General features: G+C 31.9%; 1 protein-coding gene and 1 long non-coding RNA gene across 2 annotated transcripts in view; one reads left to right on the top strand and one right to left on the bottom strand.

Annotated features, from left to right (window-relative positions):
• Positions 1-18193, top strand: part of LOC145286333 (neuronal calcium sensor 1-like) — a 682613-nt gene that overhangs the window by 90964 nt on the left and 573456 nt on the right. The gene's annotated exons all lie outside the window — the stretch shown is intronic.
• Positions 1121-12332, bottom strand: LOC145286330 (uncharacterized). The gene is made up of 2 exons (XR_013869139.1): positions 11621-12332; positions 1121-5305 (listed from the first exon to the last, which is right to left on the bottom strand). It is a non-coding gene; the product is annotated as an uncharacterized LOC145286330 (long non-coding RNA).

Here is an 18193-nt window from a genome sequence, read left to right as displayed (position 1 = left end):
TATATTGATAGCTCAAATTTGCAACCCGAATCGATTAAAAAGCTTGGCGTATCTCTGAATACCCTTTATGTAAAATTTCAAATGTTTAGACCAGAAATTGTCTGAGTAAATTACAGACAATTTGACCTCTGCGGTCTCTACCAAATTGGTAGAGACCGCAGAGGTCAAATTGTTTTTAATTTTGATCTCTATTATGACCCCTTAACATTTATTGTTTTGGCCTCAAATCAAGTTATTAAGTTAGATCCATGTCCAAGGAACCTATATCGAAAATGTTAAGTGTTTAGACCCAAAATTGGTGGAGGAGTTTGGTAGAGTTCTCAAAGGTCAAATCGTTGAAGTTTGACCCCTTAACAGTCAAATTTCTGGCCGAAAACCGATCACAAAGATTTTTCCAAATCTCAGTACCCTGTATATGAAATTTCGAGTTTATAGACTTAAAATTGACAGTTATTGCATAGGGAAATGTACACAGACACACAGACAGACACGTTTGTTCTATTAAAACTATGAAGCAAGATAATGAAACATCTATTAACAAAGATGCAACAAAAAAACAATTCCTCAAAACGATCATGAAGATCGGGTGAACTGCAAGTGGTTGAAAAAAAAATATCAGCCTCCATGAGACCGAGTACCTCAGAGTGAAAGCAATGATTAAGAAAATAATGAAAATAAAATTGTATTTGTTTTTTATTATTTCGATTATTCGAGCTACTGATCTCTAGCGTTATTGATCCAACATTTCGGCCGATGTAGCCTCTGATCTTCTTCAAGTGTATCTTGTTGAACTTAAAAATCTTCCCGTCTGTACAAAATTTCGAATGGAACTCTTTATTTAATCTGTCAGCCATGGCCGGGTAGAAATTTTAAGTAATTCGCAATTGTATTTTTAGTATTTTATTGTACTGAGGATTGAACCTTCGACCGCCAAAAGAGTTTCACTTAGAACTGAATTTTACCAAGTACTTTTTTCGTTACCCCTCGGATTCGTGGAGATTGTGTCGGCCAAAACGTGAAAATAAAACCCATGAGAACAATAGTTCGAATAATCTAAATAGTATGAATCAACAATCCTTATCTCAAAAATTCAGACACAGCAAATTTATTTATGTGTATATATATATATGTGTGTGTGTGTGTGTGTGTGTGTGTGTGTGTGTGTGTGTGTGTAGGTAAACGCATTTTCTTCATAAAATCTTTCAAAGGGAATTTTCAATTCTTGTATTTCGTTTCCAAGAAGTTGGAGGTAGGCTAAACTTATCGCAACGACTTGTACGAAAGAGTAAGTTGTAAAAGAAACGGAAAATTTCGAAATGTTCTTGCCGAACGTATCATCCATTGAAATTGTAAAAGACATCTCGACGCCAGCGATAATCGTTTGGAAATAGTCGATGAATGATTCCTTTCAAAGTAGAACCTGCCTTTGGTTGTAGATCCAATCTTTAACCACTGTTAACACCTTCTTAATTTGTACCCCCCTCCTCCTCTCTCACTTTCCCCGGTGTTCTGGCTCGATATCATTTCCTCCATTTTTTTTTCGCAGGCATGTGGTGCCGCGTGGCACAACATTCTTTTTGTATGTGAAACGTAGAATTTTATCCGCAACGACTTATCGCTGATACGAAGTCGTGGTGATCTGCTTTTTGCACTTCTCACAACTTGGCACCATTTTCTTGTTAGATGCGTTCTGATATCGCTAAGCAACTCTCTCCATTCGGAGGTGCGTCAGTGCGTCACGTTTACGAGTAAAATAACATTTCAAGATGTTTCCACTCATCTCTGTTCGTTACTCTTTGAAATGCGCCTGCACACGTCTATATATAAGCTCTGTCCGTCCGTTACACTTTGAAATAACATTTCGAGAGGTTCCCACACATCTCTACATAGGTGGTGTTCGTCCATCATGATTTAGTCCAAATAGCCTGTCTGTCACGCTTTAAGTTCGAAATATCAGTTTTATTGTTAAACCCACACATCGAACGGCCGCATCTTAAGAACACACTTAAAATTCCCTTTTCTTATGTTTTACTTGTATTTTTTTTTTTTTTTTTTTTTTTCGATATTTTGCATCTTTCGTAGAGGTTTGCATTACATTAAAAGTCTACTCCGGGTACATGTCGAAAGGAGATATTGTCGGAAACTCTTCTGCTTCATATAATCTATAAACAATTGTGCAGGTTGCGTTGGTGTGAGTGGGTTTGCATTTTTTCCTCTGTGCTTCGAATTTTTGCTACACAATAGCCCTTGTGTGTATGTTAGAAAATAAGTCAGATTTTAACGCCCATTTTTTTTTCACCGCAGTTACAAACGAATCTTTCATTATCCCGTTCATCAGAAACGTACAATAATTACACACACACAAAAAAAAAAAATGACAATTTTGTTGCATCTAAGACTTCTACACATCAAATAAAAACTAAAAATACACAACTTTTCTTTTTTAATGCAATATGTCAAATTGATATAAAATAAAACAGTCGATGTATGTGTGTCTGTGTGTAAATATTTAACCGATAAACTCTTTAACTACTTATCACACAACACTGAAATTACCTAGAAATATAAATCATACACTAACAATGGTTTATAACGAGTAAAATCTTTTAGATGAATAACGCGTAAAGAAATATACCAACAAGTTGAAACGCAAAATGTTCATTTCAACTTGCCGACATATTTTTATTAGTTTTGCGCATGTGCAAATTCATTCATGGTTTGAAGTTGTTTAATTTTAAATCCTTTTTATCTATCTGTCGATAACTCAAACATTAATAAATGCGATTGGGGCACTAAATAAAGAAATACGGTTGAAGTGCTAAATGTTTTGGTTTCAATTTTAGCTGATGGCACCTGAAATTATTTTTTTTAACTTTGGAAATTAGTACTATTTATAATATTCAATAGAGAATACAACAGTTTTTTTTTTTTTTTTTTTTCAATGAATTCAGATTTGTGTATATTGTGTTTTGCCACAATAACTAATGTACCCATACCATCAAAAATGACTCGATATTTTAACTGAGGAATGGCTGTTAGTCCTGTGCAGGTTTAGGAGATCCACCTTCCCAGGCAGTGCCTCACATCTTTCAGATGGAATGTTTATTGCTTACTGCCTGAGGCACCCTGAGCAAGGAATACCACTACTCTGGACCATAATCTATTAGTATTAACTAAAGTCATGACTCCTCAAAGCTCCCAAATTGGAGCCTCATCACCGAATGCAGTTTTGTGTCATATGCAGAATGCATGTACTAAAACAGAACTCACCTTACAAAGGAAGAAATTTCATGGAAATATCAAATTCACAATCTGTCTCCAGTTGCTTGTATATCCGCGTCAGCATAGATTACGATGTTGGGATTTTGTAGTTCTTGCAAACAGATGTCGATGTCCTCTCACATACAGTGCTTAGTATTCCTAAATGGTCATTCATCTGATAATGACCACTGACTAGTCTCAGCATTGCTTAAATGTGATGATCGAACAAAAATCGGTATGCCAACATGATTATGCAGTATACACAGAATGGACGTACAAATTCATCTTTTTTTTAATTACTATTTCTGATTAGACCAGATTTTGCACAGACCTGAGCATCTTCATGACAATTTTGTGAACCTTACTACTTCCGTGTTAGCTCATGACAAATTGGAAGCAGGTGTTTTGTTTGTGACGTCATCACTAGAAAATTTTAGTTCATCTGTGCCCTGCATAGTGATTCTCCAGAATATTAAAGTGAAGCTAACAGGTGCTACACCTTGGCCAAGGGTGACCTGGAACTGTAAGGCAGGGGTCGTTTATCTCCATAAGATATTATACATATCAACTTATCTGAATACACATAGTGTTTGATATTCCCAAACGGTTACCCATCTGGTACTGGCCAGACTTAACGTTTCCTAACTCTAGTGATCTAGCAAAATGTTGGATAATGACACATATATATTTCGTCACATAACATGTATTCCTTTATTAGAGTTAATAATTCGAATGAACATAAAATGTTATTAATGCATTGCAACAATTAACAAAAACAAAATATCAAAAGAATCCTTCTCCGCCCCTTTCAATCAAACCTGTTGATATGAATGGGTTAAAATAACATAAAAAAAATGACGCATACTTTGGTGCAGTGGGGAGACGTTTACCACCAGTCGCCTTTCACTCGTGTGAAGTGAGTATGCTAAATGGTATTAATAATGACAACAATTGTAGTCGAAAAGCAACTGCTTTATCTGCTGCAAGGATGTTGATAGCCTGATTTTATAGTTCGGGTGTGGTTCATGCTAAAAGGCCAATGGATGGTGCCGAAGTAGAAACGGACATTCTTTAAGGTTAACAACAAGAAAAACAAGAATGGAATTAAGTGGAAGAATTCGGCCAGTTCTTGTTCTTCTAATGATATGGGTTGGATTGCGGAGAGAAGTTATTTGTAAAATTGAAGTGAGGGATGTTGAAGTTAGACTGCAGATGGTGTTGTTTGTAAAGTTAGACATATATTCAGACAACATAAACTAAGCATAAAATTGGGTTGGCAGACTGCTACTTTGTTCAATCAACGAATAAAAAAAACATTAGTCAGTCATGAGACTGTGTAGTGTGGTCCCTGGCCTAGGTAGAGGCTATCTTGGACAGCAGTTTCATCTTTGGGTATAGCCAAGAACCACACCGACATTTAATATGAATGGGATATAAATTTTATTGTTTTAGCAAAGAAATAAAATGAAAGAATATATGCAGGTTTTTGCAATCTTGCAAGGAAGTGTCAACGTCCTCCTACATACTGCGCCTGGAATTTCCAAATCGGTCATCCATTTTAGTGATGACCAGGCTCAATGTTGCTTAACTAATGGGAACCAGTGTGTCAAGGTGATTATGCCATATAAGTGATGACTTGCTTGTAAAAAAAAAAAAAATAAATAAAAATAAAAAAGTCATTTTTTACATAATCAAACTTTTGATCTAGTTATCCCAAAATTTAATAAGTTATGTTTGACCATGATCCATATTTGAAGTTTGGTGACAAGTGGTCAAGCAATGTGGACTCTAGGTTGATCACAAACAAACATGGTGGAAAAACAAATAAACTCTACCGAAAATACAATCTCCTTGGTAAATATATACAAAAAAATCATTTTGTATTTGTCCAGATAGAAATTAATTTAAACTTAAAAAACAAAATCTAAGTTAACTTTTAGTCGTAGATATGAGTAAATTCTTTGTGAAGTGAAAGAAAATGGAGTTGCAGCTGTTTTCTTCATCACTTTCTCTGGTTTTCGTTTCGGTCACTAGGGTGATTCCACTGCAAGAAAACGAAAAGCACACATTATATTAAGGAGATTTAAAGATGAAATATAAAAAAAAAGTCTCTACTCTTACAGTTCTTGTACTAACAAGTAAGCTCGAACTCGTTGTCCCATTGCCGCCATGTTGCATTCCTGTGTTTATTTTACAAGTACTTTAATGGAATGTAATCCAACGAACTAGTAACACAGCTGCCTCCTCGACTAACCAGATAAGCAGCAAAATGTCATCCCTTCACTGCAGAAGTCCTCAAATGCCGGAAAGCCTTTTAATCTAATACTTTCTTCCTTCGAACTGCTACACCTTAGAATTCCCTTGCTGTTTGCTCTCCCAACTGTACTAAAATGCAGAAATTTAAATGTAATATGAATAAATATCTCGCTGCTCAACTTCCTAATTAGTCTTCCTCTAAACATTGTCCCTAATTCACAGTATCTCTTACGTCTCTGTGACAATTTGCCTTGTTTGGAGTAAATATGAGTTCCATATAAGGTTGGTGTGAGAGAATCCCAGCAGAATGCTCAATAATTAAGAAAATTTCAAAAATAAGAGCGCAATATTTAATCATGTGTTACAGAAATTCGGAACAACATCAGTACCGTCGGTTTCAAATTCATACAAATTTGACAATAGAAAAGATTGCCAAAATATCTGTACTATTCATATGTCTAACATTGTTTTTTTTTTTTTTTTTGTCAGTCATTTTTGTTAAGTCATAGACGAAGATATACAAAAAGAATTTCAGATTTAAACATTTTTTATTTTAATAAAACCGGATTTTTTTTCTTGCCTTTTTATCTGCCCTATTGTGATAAAGCTAATTTTGATGGTGTAAATGTCATTACGTACATACTTTCTGGTTGGAAACAGTTGATTCATAACTCTTATCCATTGGTCATAGAAAGTTGCCATGTTTGTTGTTGAATAATTTACATATAAAAAGAACAATGAAACGTTTAGCGTTATAGGAAGACATTACTATGGCATAAAGAATTAAAGAGATGCTAACTGCAAAGATAACGAATAAATTGCGTTAGAATTGATTCAACAAACAAAACGGTTCTATTGTAATTCTTTTGAAATCGAGATAAAAGTTTGGATTATCGTTCGTTCAAAGTTACTTGGTGATTTTTTGACATCCATGTTTAACCTTTAAGGGATGAAAATAAATAGGAAAATAGACTAAATGGCAAAAGTGCGTAATAGTTAACATTTTTATTCTTCTTAAACTGAACAATATATATATAAGATTTTTGTTCCTTAGAGGCGCTGGTTGAGTTTGAATAAAATAAAATATTATATACGTTTGAAGCCAAAACAACGCATTATTACAAAATAAACATTTTGTTTGAAATTTATATCGAAATTCATAAACATATTTCGAAGATATACTTCATCATCAGTATGTCTTTCTTTTGTTGCCATGTTGTTGATTCTCTGCTACAACCACTGTCAACAATTTCCCCAATCTCTATCTGTGCCTAAATCTAAACGCAAATTCTATGAAAAAAGCTTTTTCCCTAGAACTGCCTCCCTTTGGAACTCTGTTCTACAGGCTTTCTTTTTAGCTGACTACAATTTAGTAGTCTTCAAGTCTAATGTAAACAAGTTCTTGTTTAGCAATTCTCTTAAAGAATCAAATTCTACCCAATTTCTATTACTAACATTTACTATACTGTTTTGTCAGTAACCACAACACACTCATTAACCCTTATCCTCAAGTTGCCTTCAGGCCTTAACAAGTGGCGACACCCTTGTGAAAAAAGAAATTCCAAAAGATATATATTCTCGAAAATGGTATAAACAAACTCCATGCATTAATTCCAATAATAATTGTCATTAACTTGATTTTTTATTCTGTATCATTTTATTTAACTGTTTTATATTAATAAAACAATATAATTAGAATCAAATTACCAATTGTAAGTTATTTCGAACAGTGTTTTTGTGTTTGGATGGAATTATAGATGCGATTTGTCACCTTTTTAAAATAGCTACGAATGTTGACTACAGGAAACGATTTTGCTGCATGGAAGGAGTTCAATGGCCGCTTTGTTACGAATACATTTTCCTTTTTTTTTCTATTGTGTGCGTGTGTGCGTGTGAGAGAAAGAGAGAAACGAGTAATGGATTCATATGTACAAAAAACATCAGATAAACTAAAATGAAATGAACACTGAAGACATAATGACACATGATGAATTTTTTAAATAAAGATTTTTTCATAAACAAAAATGGAATGAGAAAATTGTTTTAAACGAAATACATGGTTTCTCATTGGTTAAGATCGATACTCGTCTAAAAATGGTTCAAGTTAGTCAACCATATATCGTTTTTGAACCAGATAGCACTAGTCCACTTGATTGGCTAAGAATCCATAACAATAAACAAATCAGAAGACATAACTTAATCGATATTGGTTATAATTCGTACAATGAATTGCACAAAAGCTTCCAGTAATTTTATAGTTCTTGCAGTCATGCGTAAACTGAAATGTTGCTAGAATACCAACTGGGAATTGATTGGACCCGGTTAGGACTAAAACAAATTTGCTGTTTTTCAAGCACAAAATTGTCCATGATTCTGGGAAGTCTATTACTGATGACCCGTTTCAGTGTACCAGACGGGTGTATGAAATAAATGCATATTGTTCAACACATATTTTGCTGTTTCATCATTTAGTCACGTGTGAAATGCTAATTAGTATTTAGTGAAACATCCTTTTTCGTTTTTTTTTTCTTTTTCTGTTTTTTTTTTTTTTACTTCTTGGTCTCGTGCTACGGATTTTAATAGTCGTTGAGGTTTTATCTTATACAAAACATTTATTTTACAATTATCTGATGCATCTGGCCTAATTTACATATAGCTTGAGTCATAGCCACCCCAATAATTGGCAATCATACTACTGTTTTTTTTTTTGTTTTTTTTTACTGGAGGTGGTATGAATTTTCTAAGATAATTGATATAGTATTTAAAAATGGAACAACATTTTCCATGAGTTTTTATGTGTTTCACAAGCCGAATAATAAATGCCATAATGAACGAATTATTTTGACAATTATCTTTACTATCATATAAGTAGAACTTTGTGTTTGCGTGTATCAGTTCGTTCCCTATGAATTCGAAAACGGTTGGGCCTATTTTTATGAAATTTCACACAAAAGTACTTTATATGCCTGGCAGTGTTCTTAGGTAGGTTTTATATCTGAATGTCTTCAATAAGTATTGATAACCAAAATAATCCAATGAATGAAGGAACAGGCGATTTTGACCAAAGTTAACACCTTACACAGCCTAACATGACAAGCGCATTTGAGAAGTTTTATTAACACACAAGTTGAAAGGTCTGACATATAAAATCAACAGTAGTTTCTTTGATATAGCAAGGGTGCATTCCAAATGAATGTTTCTATATCAAGCACAATTGCACCATGATACTTGACTTTTTTTTTTATTTTAAACTTAAATTCAAGTCATTATCGCCACATAAGCAGTAAGGCCAGGCATATAAAATCAACAGTAGGTTCTTTGATATGACAGGGATGCGTTCAAAATGAATGTTGTTGTTTAAAGCACAATTTTACCATGATACTTGACTTTTGCATTTGAAACTTTAATTCAAACCATTATGCATAAAAATAATTTTATAAAATCAACAGTAGGTTCTCTACAGTGCAATGTCAATTACATTGTATTGTGAAGTCATTGTGGGGAGGCATGTGAAACTTCCTCCCGGTGCACCACAGTAGGCAATCAATCAATTTGATTGAAAACTGGGCGATTTCACCGATTTTGATGACAATAAAAAATATTGGAGTGTGAAACATTCATTGATCATCATTCAATTCTGAGCAACATCAGGTCTCCCTGCTAATTAATACGGGCAACTTTGAATAAATAAAAAATGTATTATTTCAATGGTTTTCATTTCAATAATAGTGATGGAATTACATTTTCTTGGCTCAATGACAGTGGAGTTATTTATTTTAAACTGATGAGCAGAAAGAGAGTAGCATGTGTTGGATTAATATTTAAGATCTGCCAACTTTGACATGAAACAGAAACTTTCGAATTGTATGGTCGTAAATGGCTTGCATATTTACCTCCCTCTCACAGTGGGATAACGTGACACAAGAATCAGAAAGTGGGATTCGAAAAGCCAGCACACTAGAGGAAAAACACTCTGGGCTACAAAAATGCCTGAGCAGCCCCATCGGCATTCCCCAGTAGGGGTGCCTTATATGATAAGTAATTAATTAACCTCTTCTCAAATGGAGAAATCAGCCTGGGATCATGGACCTCTTATAACTGAACAGGACCAGAGACATACCTCGGTTTAAAGGGAACAAGCTACCTCAACAATAGTCTAAATCAGTGGTTCCTAATATTTTTGTTATGTGTTCACTCCCTACATATTTCCCCTACCCCTAAAATATGGTGGCACATAACTCAGTGGTTCTCAACCTTTTTTACCCATGGACTCCCTTTTTTCTTTTTTTTTTTTTTTTTTGTTGACCTACTCATAATTATTGATCATAATATGGGAAGGTTAAGGTCAGACAGACAATATAATAGGAAAAGAACCGATTGCCTGAGGCGCATATTTAAAACCAGTTCCTATCACATTTTTTTTTTTCGCATTCGAGGCAATTTTATGGAAAGATTTTAAAATCTACAACATACATTCGAATTCGTTTAAATGTTTACTTCTGCTTTTTTCACATCAAACCAAAATTACAGTAGAAGTATATACAAATAAGTAAAAACATTAATATATACAAATAAGTAAAAACATTAATATATACAAATAAGTAAAAACATTAATATATACAAATAAGTTAAAAACATTAATATATACAAATAAGTAAAAACATTAATATATACAAATAAGTAAAAACATTAATATATACAAATAAGTAAAAACATTAATATATACAAATAAGTAAAAACATTAATATATACAAATAAGTTAAAAACATTAATATATACAAATAAGTAAAAACATTAATATATACAAATAAGTAAAAACATTAATATATACAAATAAGTAAAAACATTAATATATACAAATAAGTAAAAACATTAATATATACAAATAAGTTAAAAACATTAATATATACAAATAAGTAAAAACATTAATATATACAAATAAGTAAAAACATTAATATATACAAATAAGTAAAAACATTAATATATACAAATAAGTAAAAACATTAATATATACAAATAAGTAAAAACATTAATATATACAAATAAGTAAAAACATTAATATATACAAATAAGTAAAAACATTAATATATACAAATAAGTAAAAACATTAATATATACAAATAAGTAAAAACATTAATATATACAAATAAGTAAAAACATTAATATATACAAATAAGTAAAAACATTAATATATACAAATAAGTAAAAACATTAATATATACAAATAAGTAAAAACATTAATATATACAAATAAGTAAAAACATTAATATATACAAATAAGTAAAAACATTAATATATACAAATAAGTAAAAACATTAATATATACAAATAAGTAAAAACATTAATATATACAAATAAGTAAAAACATTAATATATACAAATAAGTAAAAACATTAATATATACAAATAAGTAAAAACATTAATATATACAAATAAGTAAAAACATTAATATATACAAATAAGTAAAAACATTAATATATACAAATAAGTAAAAACATTAATATATACAAATAAGTAAAAACATTAATATATACAAATAAGTAAAAACATTAATATATACAAATAAGTAAAAACATTAATATATACAAATAAGTAAAAACATTAATATATACAAATAAGTAAAAACATTAATATATACAAATAAGTAAAAACATTAATATATACAAATAAGTAAAAACATTAATATATACAAATAAGTAAAAACATTAATATATACAAATAAGTAAAAACATTAATATATACAAATAAGTAAAAACATTAATATATACAAATAAGTAAAAACATTAATATATACAAATAAGTAAAAACATTAATATATACAAATAAGTAAAAACATTAATATATACAAATAAGTAAAAACATTAATATATACAAATAAGTAAAAACATTAATATATACAAATAAGTAAAAACATTAATATATACAAATAAGTAAAAACATTAATATATACAAATAAGTAAAAACATTAATATATACAAATAAGTAAAAACATTAATATATACAAATAAGTAAAAACATTAATATATACAAATAAGTAAAAACATTAATATATACAAATAATAAGTATTAAGATAGATATACATTAATATATAGTGATATTTACGACTAGAAATGAAAATAGGTTTAAGGCTCTTAAAATTCATGCTAGATTTTCTGCAGTGTTTAGAGTACTGGGAAAAATCAATTGTAAAAGTGATGTTCTGAAGGTTAAAGGTTCAATCCTCAGTGTAGGCGATCGAAATATACATTTGCAAATTACTTCGGACCTCTACCCAGTCATGGCTGACAGAACCCTTGTGCAGTAAATAAAGGGTTTCACTTGAAATTCCGTCCAAAATCCTGAGTTTGGCAGAAACATTACCGAGTTCGACAAGATAGACGGTTAGACGATAAGATGAGAACAGTCGTCTGATGAATAATACATTATGAGTTAGTTTTATTGATGGACCAAGAAAATATCATTGTGGATCCTCAGAAATATTCCATGGGTCCATGCGAATCCCGGCTGAGAAACCCTGGTCTAAACTGTTGGTTTTGATGCTGAGAGAAAAAACCTAATCGATAGCAAAGACAGTGATGTGTTAGCAGTCAAAAAAGATCTTTGCTGACTGTAAAACTTGCTTCTAGTCAGAGATTTTAAAATGTTTGATTTTTCGACCTGTTATAAGGATTGTCATGGTTGAAATCCATTCGCGAGGTGTTTCAATTCCTGTAAATTGCTAGGATAAAATTGCTCTTGTGTTTTTAAGTAAAATCCAAGATTACTTCTGCTGCAGATTCATGCTGTGTTAGGCCGACACCACCCTTCCTGTTGACATTGGCAGCCTCCTCCTATCCCCTACCCTCTCATGGGTAGAAATAATAATACAAACCATTGACTATGTTCCACTTACTGTAAGGAGTGGTCTATTGACTCATATAAGTTAAATGTAGGTCTCATCAACACATTCTCCAATAAAGATATTGTGGTCATGTTAAACGCCTTTTCTGCTTAACTTAAAATGATAGTTTAAATAATTATGCTTAATATATATATATATATATATATATATAGACACACTACCAGAATGTTTCACACTGATATTTTTATTTTCATCAAAATCTGTTAAATCACCCAGTTTTCAATCAAATCAATTGATTACCTGCTCTAGTTGGGGACTCATCGTGGTGCACCAGGAAAGCTGACATGCTTCTCTCAGTGACTTGGTTCACAATACATTTTAGTCTACATTGCACTGTAGAGAAGCTACTGTTGATTTTATAAAACTATATTTTTATATAAAATGGCTTGAATTAAAGTTTAATAATAAAATGCAAAAATCAAGTATTCTACTTCAATTGTGTTCTAAAGAGAAGCATTCATTTCAAACGCACCCCAGTCATATCAAAGAACCTACTGCAGATTTTATGTTGAACCTTTCGGTTTGTGTGGAAATAAAGATTCTCAAATATACTTGTGCTGTTAGATTGTGTAAAGTGTTAACGTTGGTCAAAATCACCTGTTCCTCTTTTCATTCGATGTTTGTTGAAGACATTCCGATACAAAACCTATCTAAGAAAACTGCCAGGCACGTTAAGTCCCTTTGTGTGAGATTTCATAAAATTTGTGTGTCTGTATATATATATTGAATAAGTAGATATTTTCCTCTATGTAAGCGTTGTTTAAATTTGAATAAAATCTGTAATTTTAGGAAACCAGTAAAATGCAGGAATTAAAAAAAAAAATCTGTATTTGTCCAAAATAAAATTTTTGGCGATGTAAGCCATTCATTATGAATAGAATCCGTTTGCGTTTTTTTTTCTTCATTTTTTTTTTTTTACTTTTCTGCTGTGAACATGCCACAAGAAAGGACCCCCCCCCAAAAAAAAACAAAACAAAAAAAACAAACACAAATGGATTCTATTCCTAATGAAAGTGTTATATCAAAATTTTGATTATGAAAACAATTTTAATTTCTTAAAAATCTTGCATTGTACTCAGTTTTTGTAATTACAGATCTGGGTGTTTGTAGATGTAAAAAAAAAAAAAAAGTGGTAGTAGGCAGGCAGGCTCAAACCCATGACGTGAAGGCGGAAAAGAAAGTGAAAGAAAACCTGACGTTTTACCCCTACTTCGTGATGCGACCGGAAGTGTAAAGCATTCAAATCTAAAAGATGACTTGTGGAAATGGCATTGCTTTTAAACCTCCCACGAAGATCGTTTTTAATGTGGGGGAGGGGGGAAGCAGCTCCCCCCAAAAAGGGGGCACTCTGGTAGTATCCAAATAAATAGTAATTGTCTCAGTATGAAGGGTTTCCCCTACTTTGACCATGGACCAATTACAGAACAGATACTACCCGGCCTGAAGTCCAAGCGCTGTCGTTTGCATTTGATTAGTTTCGCTTTATTTATATGAAAAAGACAAACAAACGCTCGAAACGAGGGAATTTTTTTCAAACTTGTTAAAAAAAAAAGATAGAGACAATGTCCATTTGCAAATCTGAGATATTACAATCTAGGAAGCATAAGAAAAATTCTCTGACCGATGAAAAAACCTGACGCAAAAATCCCTTTGTGGACATACACAAATGCGCCCGCCCGCCTATTTTGCCTTTTATATATATCAGACGAGTAGGGGTGCACAGCGTTGCCCGGGTGTTTGGAGGCGTGTGTTTGGCAAAAAGAAAAAAAAAAGTGGTAGTAGGCAGACAGGCTCAAACCTTTAACACGACAGTATTGTAGTCAGCTGGAAAGCAGACCAACAGAACAGTTCCACAGGTAGGCAATTTTAGGAAAGAATTTTTGTTCATAGAATCCACATTTAGGTTTAGGCACCAATAGAGAGGGGGTTTATTGATAATGATTTTGGCTAGACGAGTGTTTTTGTGAAAGATTAGTGAGGGAGGGGGAACCATAGACTGGAACTCGGTCGACACTTGCTAAAAAAATAACGATAAAGCAGAAACAGGCTCGCAATGTCTCATGTGTGAGAAAGAGGTTGCAAAGATTATGAAGTCATCTAGTAAGCTTACTTGTGATCTATGTGGCATCGTGTGCACTTGCTATTCACAGCAGATGTTATGCAAACACTCGCATCATTCGTCAGCACTATATTCAATTTGGCTATTCATGTCGGGAAGTTTGTATATCGGATGGTGAACAAAGTATTTCAAAAGAATCCACTCTCAGCAGTAGAATCTGATTAACTGTCTCGCATGTTAGATTTGTGTGACGAAATGTAAATCATTTACAGTTTGCCAACAGTCACGCAAGATAACAGCAACACTTGTAGTTTTATTAAAATACAAGTCGACTTGCTTTGTATATATAATAGAAAAATCTTATTGAAAATTTATTTAAATTAAAAAAACAAAACATAAACCTATAAGATATACAAAATTTTAATTATCTTACAAGGAGTACATATAAACAAGAAAGACCTTATCTTACAGAGTTTTGAAAAATGCAATTCTTCTCATCGGAGGAAAGAGGTTTGCAAAATATATAATAAATTTTGCAGATTAATGTATTGAAAGAAACTACAAATATGAAATTAATCATACTTGCATCAAAAAAGTTATTAAACAGTTAGTGAAAGTTTATAGGGATTCAAAATGATTGAGAAACGGGAAAAAGGGAGAAAAGGAATATGGTAAAAATCCAATGAATAAGAAGGTAAAATTTAGAACAGGATAAATCCAAAATGAGTTCATTTATAATCCATTGTTGATCCATAAGGAACGGAAAAATAAAGAATTATAGATGTCCAGAAAAATTAAAACTTCCAGAAAAAAAGCATCAGATCATAGAGTTCCAGTTTTTTTTTATAAACCGTTTTTTTTTTTTTTTTTTTTTTTTTTTTTGAAAAGTAACGAATAAGACAAATAGAAGTGTTGAAGTGACGATTCAAAAGATACCAATAAAAGATTGAAATTGAAAAAGGGGTAGTAAGGAAAAAGGAAAACAGGAGAGAGAGAACAGAGAAGAGGAAGAAAAAATAGTAAGAAGCTGAAAAAGAGACGAGAAAGAATATATATATATATATATATATATATATATATATATATATATTGCATAAGCATTAATATGTCGCTACACATTCATGAGTATGTTTTGGTCAGCCAGCTACAAGTAACTAGACACCTCTTAAGGCAATATTGCTTATACTAAAACTGATTCCGTAATGACTTGTAGTTGGTTGACTGAAACCTGCTCATGAATGTGTACTGACATAAATGCTTATGTAAAACAAAAAAAGTATATCTTACCCTACTTCGGTATTGAGCACTCTTGTATTAACCTTGTTAAAACTTCATTGGTTACTTTACCTCTGGAAAATATTAACCTGGAATTAAATAATATTTGTTTATTTCCAAAAAAAATATGGGTGATTTTTTAAGGAAAAAGATCTTCAAGGTTGAAGACGCTATTAACTGTATTATCATTTTTTAAAAAATCAACTAATATATATATATATATATATACATACATATATACACACACACTATTAAAAAGAACTTTGTGTGTGAGAATTCGTTACCTATAGACTCAGAAACAGCTGAACCGATTTTTTGGAAATCTCACATGAAAATACATGATGTGTTTGGGAGTGTTCTTATGTAGATTGTGTATTGGAATGCTTGCGATAATAATAAAAAAAAAAATCATATGTTGCATTTGAGAAGTTTTCTCAACGCACAAACAGAAAAGCTCAGTCTATAAAACCAACTATAGATTCCTTTTATAAGATGGAGCCGCATTCAAAATGAATGTTTTTTTAGAGCAAAATTGAACTATGATACTTTACTTTTGCATTTTAAACTTCAAGTGAAGCCATTATTTATGGATAAATTTATAAAATCAACAGTAGATTCTCTACAGTGCAATGTAGACTAAGCCACTACAGAGAGGCATGTGAAGCTTCCTGCCGATACACTTAAGGGTGGGTGTCATTAACTAGAGCAGACAATAGATCGATTTGATTAAAAAAAAAAAAAAATGGGCGATTTCACTGATTTCAATGACAATAAAATATGAGAGTGCGAAAAATGGATCACCTATTGTGCTATTATGTTAAATTGTTTGATTTGAAAACACGAGTTTGTAAAGCAGTTACATATAAAAATTAAAGACAAACTCCAAAATCTTTTTTCTCTTTTTTCAGCTACCAATTAAATAGTATTATGGTATGTGGTGATATTCCGTTTTAATTGAATCTTTTTATTTTCTTTTTTTATTATTTTTATTTTTAATTGTTAATAAAAACAAGTGACAGATGCATAAAATAAGATAATGGAAAAAAAAAAAAACATTGAGAAAGGATGAAAGTGGTAGATAATACTGTTGATTAGATGCGAGAGGGCATCTTAAGTGGGGAGTTGTGCATCAAGATGTTTGTTCATAAACATTTAAATTCTGCATGTTAGTACTGTCTAGAGAAACAGGGAAAAGCGAAGGGATTCCAGAGGCAATTAGTTCAAGGAAAGAAAGCTGAGTAGAAAGTTGTCCAGCCTCTGGAGACCTGTGGAGGGGATGGGACTTTGCTGTTTGTCCGGATATTTAAGTTGAGGGGGGGGTAAAGGTGCAATAACTTTATCGGAGAACTTTCTGTGTCTGTATTTCTAAAGCAAACACAGTAATGTGATACTGCAGCGATGGAATTGGAGCTGGGTAGACAGAGATCGATTTGGTTAGAGATTCCTTTTTTTGCACTCTGTCCAAGAGGATAAAACTAGTGGCTGGTGCATCAGATAGGATAAACTTTACTTCCTGTGAATGTTAGCCGAGGAGTTTGAATGTTGAACTCCAGAGAAGGCTGCTATTAGCCATAGCAATCAGTGGTAGAAAATATTGCATGTGTATATACATGAAATATTACCTTCTAATATTGCATGTGTATATACATGAAATATTCAAAGGCCTTCTTTATGTAACTTACCTTGGAGAAGGAAAACACCAAAAATAATACTAGTCTTTCTTTGCTCATTCCAGTATTGTTTCAATATATTTATGGATTTTGTAACTAAACTCAAGCAATGCAAACCAGGAGAGCTGCTGTTAGATATTACACCACACTTGCTTCACCATAAATACCCGTGCAGGAAACATAGTGTATCCATTGTCACTCAAAAACTGAACAGACTTATTATCTATTGTTAATAAAGATTTGTATACTTCTATGAAATTTCTGGGTTTTGTGGGAGTTTTCTAATGTTTGCTGATCTGGTTGACTTGTTAACGCGATGCATTCTCAGCTAGTCACAGGTCAACAATTTCTATAACAAAAGAATATCACATTTGCAGAAAGATAAAGAATTTTATTATCTGACTTTCTCAATTTTCAAGTGGTCGTCATTGTTATATTTTTTTTTATTTTTTTATTTATTTTTTTGTGTGTGTGTGTGTGTCCCCACCCGAGCAATATTTTTGTTTACTTAAACACTTTTGAAAGAGTAAGGGTGCTGGATTTCTTTTCGTATTGTCTGGATGGATACAAAAAGAAACCCAGCCCCCTTACTCCTCCAACAGTGTTTAAATAAACATATATAATTAAAAAATCCTTTTTAAGAAGATTAAAGTTGAGCAGTATTTAAGGAAATGAAGATAAAGCGGTCAGCTTTAGCAAAAAATCATCATTCTGACTTTCTGTTGTCAACCGTGAAAACACGTCGAAAATAGAATTCATTAATTTATTTT

Source organism: Euprymna scolopes, chromosome 10 (genome assembly GCF_053919585.1).
Source record: "Euprymna scolopes isolate OS-2025 chromosome 10, ASM5391958v1, whole genome shotgun sequence".
Classification (NCBI taxonomy): domain Eukaryota; kingdom Metazoa; phylum Mollusca; class Cephalopoda; order Sepiida; family Sepiolidae; genus Euprymna; species Euprymna scolopes.
This window is presented reverse-complemented; position numbering and strand designations above follow the sequence as displayed.